At 41.9% G+C, this 5,623-nt stretch overlaps 1 non-coding gene across 1 annotated transcript; it reads left to right on the plus strand.

Annotated features, from left to right (window-relative positions):
* The first annotated feature begins 1,944 nt into the window (after positions 1–1,944).
* On the plus strand, positions 1,945–2,082 carry LOC119924447. Its single transcript, XR_005449160.1, has one exon. It is a non-coding gene; the product is annotated as a small nucleolar RNA SNORA7 (small nucleolar RNA).
* Positions 2,083–5,623: the final 3,541 nt, after the last annotated feature.

A 5,623-nucleotide genomic window follows, 5' to 3' on the forward strand; every position in this document is an offset into this window, starting at 1 on the left:
TAACAACAGGTGGTGGGGTTGTCATCGGATCCCAGAGCTGACTGGTCCTTTCTCCAGAGGGTAAGTGGATGGGAATCATTGCTACAGGAAGTAGTATCGCTCCAAAGCTTCAGTAGGTTCAGAAAGCATTTGGATAAATTCATTAATCCATCAAGTCAATCAACCAATCAATCAATCGTACTTACTGAGCACTTACTATGTTCAGAGCTCTATACTAAGTGTTTGGGAGAGTACAAGACACCAGATTTGGTAGATATGGTCCCTGTCCACAAGGAGTTTACTGGGTGTGAGTAATGGGCAAGCCTTCCACTCACCTTCACCCCAAATCCTTCCTTCCCTTTTAAGTCCATTGGAATCACTTTTCAAATTAGGTGATAGTGGGTAGGGTTTTTGAATGAAAACCGAATGTCAGGGGCCACAGATGGACCAGTACGGTGCACTGAAATCAACAAAGGAGTATCTATGTTCGAGCAGGAGCTTCATAAGGATCGTGAGACGGAGGCAAAACTGAAAATCTCCAGATCCCACAGATGGTAAAACAAGTCTGTCCTTGTGTGTGCACAGAGCCCCTCCTTCCTCTCCCCCCCCAACCCCCCGCCTTACCTCCTTCCCTTCCCCACAGCACCTGTATATATGTTTGTACAGATTTATTGCTCTATTTATTTTACTTGTACATGTTTACTATTCTATTTATTTTATTTTGTTAATTTGTTTTGTTTTGTTTTCTGCCTCCCCCATCAAGACTGTGAGCCCGCTGTTGGGTAGGGACCGTCTCCATATGATGCCAACTTGGACTTCCCAAGAACTTAGTACAGTGTTCTGCACACAGTAAGCGCTCAATAAATACGATTGAATGAATGAATGAATGAATGAATGAATGGTCTTTCCTACCACATTTGAATCCACAGGTGAATTTCACCATCTGTGAAATTTTTGAGCCCAAAGCACAACTACACTTATCCTTTTCTCCATATGATGCCAACTTGGACTTCCCAAGCACTTAGTACAGTGCTCTGCACACAGTAAGCGCTCAATAAATACGATTGAATGAATGAATGAATGAATGGTCTTTCCTACCACATTTGAATCCACAGGTGAATTTCATCATCTGTGACATTTTTTAGCCCAAAGCACTTATCCTTTTACCTTTAATATTTATCCTCTAGGGTACAGTGTCAAATAATCATTTTTGCATCAGTAAAAAAATGAGGCTTTTTGTTACTTATCAAAATGGGAGGTATTATCTAGATTATTCATCTGATTATCTGGGTTACAGAGAGCTAGAAAGAGGGTTATCACTCTTGAGTTTCCTAGGGGAACAAAAGGAGGAGGGTGGAAACTGAATCGATTCATCTCAGTGGAATGATATGTGGATGGGACATTGAACCGTAGTCGTTTTCAATCAAATTTCTTTTCAATTTTCTTAACCCTTATATGGTCATGCCATTTATCTGCAGTCTTTCACGAGAACAATTGAATCCCCCCATGACTTTTGCAAAGGGTTGGCAATTTATAATCCATTGCAGCAAAGAATACTCTGAAAATGGACATAAGTTTTATTTTCATTTTGCCACAAGTCAAAACTTTTCCTCTTTCAACATTTGGCTATGATAACAACAACAATAACAATAATCATAATAATAATATTTTACTTGTATTTAGATACAGCTAACATTTTTCAAGTACTCAACAGTACACAAAGCATTGTACTAAGCTCTAAGATAAATACAAAATGATAAAATCAATTAATCATTTGTATTTATTAAGCACTTATTCTGTGCAAAGTACAGTACTAGTAGAGTATGGCAATTGGGAAAGTAAAATGGAGTTAGTAGATCACTGCTCTTAAAGTGATCATACTCTGGTAGGAGACAAAATAAATTACAAGTTGGGGGAGCAATACTGTTAAAAATATATCTATATATATATAAGTAGTAGTAATAACCCATCTCAGGGTTGGATCTGGAGAGTTTCCAGTACTCTACCAGTTTTCACTATGGGAGGGAGAGTCAAGCAGAGGCATATCCATTCCATTCCTAGCTTGGGCATCAACTAGCCAGTGGAAGACAATCTGCTACAAGTCAAAACTTACCTGTGCTGGCAGCAGCATGGGAGAAAGTCGAGGGTGGAGACTCATATTTACTACTCCAATTGAGGCAACTATAAACCACGTCCGTATTTTGACCAAGAAAACTCTATGGACACACAACCAGAATGATTGCAACTGGAGGTGGGGCGTTCTGGGAGAGATGTGTCCATGGCGTCACTATGGGTCGGAGACCACTCGACAGCATCAGACAAGTAGTAATAATATTTATTAAGTGCTTACTGTGTGCAGAACACTGTAGTAAGTGCTGGGAAAGAATATGCAGGTGGGAATTAGACATGGACCCCATCCTTCAGGATTGGGAATGGTGGTTCCACAAGTGCTTCGGTGATACACGTTCTCAAACTCACCCACTCTCCCATCCTCGTCCCCATCCCTTCTCTCATCCCCTCCATGATCCCCATCCCCATCTTGCTGTTACTGCTTCCTCCTTTCTATGACTTATCTTAGTGCCTGCCTCCTCAGCTAGACTATATACTCCTCAAGGGATCGAGTTTACTATCTTTATTGTATCTCCAAAGTGCTCAGTAGAGAGGTCTGCTTATTCAAGAAGCTCAATAAACATTACTGATTGTTTGCCCGCTGGGTTCTTGGGCCACAAGGGGCTTCCAATCTAAGCAGGGAGAATCACTCATGTCCAGAAGGCTATGATGCAAATAAGTGAAGCCAGGTTAAGATTAAATAATAAAATAATTTATAATAGAAATAAGTTCACCTAACAGTCCTTGGAGGTGAAAGACTTTGAATACCTCACCAGCACAGGGAAACAGATGGAACCTCCCCAACATATGACAAGGAAGGAAGGCAGCTTCTCCCATTCCAGCGAGAGCGATGAGATTTGTCAGCAGAAGGGGGTGGAGGAGGCTGATTCCGGAGCCCCATTTACACAGGAAAAACTGGATGGCTTCATTTTTTCTCTTCCAACACACTGATATATTTCATTCAATGCAACTCTAATGATCGGATGGCTTTAGACAACTAAAAGGCAGCCATATTTTTTCCCACCATAAAAAACAAATAAATTTAATCGGCTTCTCTCACACTAGTGCCCAAAAGATGATGGGCCTTATGGTTGAGGAAGCACATTTCCAATTGAGCAGTTGGTTTGATAATTTTTTAAAAAATATATATTGCCCTCAGGGCTGGCTCAACTTCTTTTAGTTTCTGGGCAACAGTTGTACGACTGTCAATATGCCTGCTGTTTCACTGTGAATATGTTCAGTTAAATACATCTTTGGAAATGTGCTGAATTGTAAGAGCTTTGCCAAATGTGGGCTCAGGATTTTAAGTTATGTGATTTCTTTTTGAATATCTTGAAAGCTAAATTTATCATCATTGGAGGAGTCAATCTGTGAGGGTTAGAAACTAAGCTAAAATATTGCACATAGCTCATCAAAATCCCACCCAGATGCTTAGAAGTAGGCTCAAAATTATTTATAATTTCCGGGTGATAAATAGTCTAGAAAAAAATCCTGCAAGAGAGCAGAATCAATCATGAAAGTAACAGCATTAGTGACAAGTTAATTAAGGCAAAAAGTAACTGGGCAAGTTCAATTTAAAAAATAAAAAGATCTAATAAATGGAAATGAGCACCATCCCAGTCAACACTTTACAAAATGGCCTCCCAACTTTTAGTTTAATATTGCTGCTGGCGATGATAAAACATAAATCATCCTTTGTCCCTTGCATCATCCTCAGGCGCATTTCATTCAGTGCAAGTCTAATGATCAGATTTAATGCCACTACACAAAAAGAGCAAATTCCTCCCTCCAGAGAGGTATGGCAGCTTTTCAAGCTTTACAAGATGCCTGGTAAAAGGTCGTTACATATTAGCTAATGAAACCTCCAGGGGAGAGGTGCATAGCTAAATGCCTTCCTAAAATTCCAAGCCGATGTCTCAATCTGATTTCTAGCATCTCTGAGGCAAATCCCGCTGACCAAAGGTGAGTTAACTTAGTAGGGGTCCAGGTTCACTGCTAGGTGAAGCAAATGAGAGGCTAGGTTCTGTGTTCTCCTGCGAAAATGAGAAGCCACTTATTTTTTTCTTTTTATGTGTAAATGGAACCAAGGGGGCTAGAGAAAGAAACTGATCTACCACTGCCACAAAGTCCAAAGGTCTATGTGAATGGCATTTAGGGTAGTGGGTTGGTAGCTACTGCGGGGGCTGGAAACCAGTCTGAGATCAGAAGTGTAAAAACCTCATTCACCCTCCAAGGTGATCTGAAGTAGCCATGGAGGAGCCACGTGACATTTTGAGAAAGGTATACTTAACTGGGACAAAACATAATAATAATTATTATTATTTGCTAAGCACTTACTATGTGCCAAGCATTGTTCTAAGCACTGGGGTAGATAAAAGGTAATCAGGTTGTCCCATGTGGGGCTCACAGTCTTAATCCCAATTTAAGAGATGAAGTAACTGAGGCACAGAGAAGTTAAGTGGTTTGCTCAAGGTCACACAGCAGACCAGTGGTGGAGCCGGGGCTAGAACCCACGGCCTCTGACTCCCAAGCCTGTGCTCTTTCCACTAAGCCACATCACGGGATATGATAACAATAATAACAACAATATGAATAATTATAAATACCATTAATAATAACTATAAGTCCTGAGTAGCTTGTATCAACTTGATTAACTTGTATCTACCCCAGCACTTAGTACAATGCCTGGCACAAAGTAATTGCTTAGCAAATACCATTTAAAAGCACTTTTGCACTATCCCTCCTCCTCCTTCCTTTTCATCATCAATCGTATTTATCAATCGTATTTATTGAGTGCTTACTATGTGCAGAGCACTGTACTAAGCGCTTGGGAAGTACAAATTGGTAACATATAGAGCCAGTCCCTACCCAACAGTGGGCTCACAGTCTTTTCCTACCCCTCCTTTGAAGCCCACATTATCCGCCTCTACCACCCCCTCCAGTTTCTTATAGCATCATCTACCACCACCCACGGCCCCACCTCCAACTTCTCTAACGATTTTGAGCCCTTTCTCACCTTCCTTCTCTCTTTTTCCATGCCCACTCTGATCCTCGGAGACTTCAACATCCACATGCATGTCCCTGGTGACTCCTCTGCCACCCGCCTTCTATCTCTCCTAGATGCTGCCATCCTCCTGCTCCACCCCACCTCGCCCACTCACCAACTTGGTCACAACCTCGACCTCCTCATCTCCTATCACTGCACTATCTCCACCCTCACCAACTCTGAAATCCCACTCTCTGATCATAACCTTCTCATCTGCCTCCTCACTCACACTCCTCCCCACCCTGTAAATCTATATTACTGCCCCACAGAGGCCTCTGCTCTCTCGACCCCATCCATCTTTCTCAGCACATCACACCCCACCTCTCCTCCTTATCCTCTCTACCCAATCTTGATGACCAGATTACTGCTCTCAACTCCACCCTCTCTATTCAAATCAACTCCCTCGCTCCCCTTTCCCTTCGTCGCTCTCGTACCACTAACCCACAGCCTTGGATCACTGCCACTGTTCACCTCCTTTGCTCCTATGCT

The sequence above is a fragment of the Tachyglossus aculeatus genome, chromosome 2 (genome assembly GCF_015852505.1).
Source record: "Tachyglossus aculeatus isolate mTacAcu1 chromosome 2, mTacAcu1.pri, whole genome shotgun sequence".
Classification (NCBI taxonomy): Eukaryota; Metazoa; Chordata; class Mammalia; order Monotremata; family Tachyglossidae; genus Tachyglossus; species Tachyglossus aculeatus.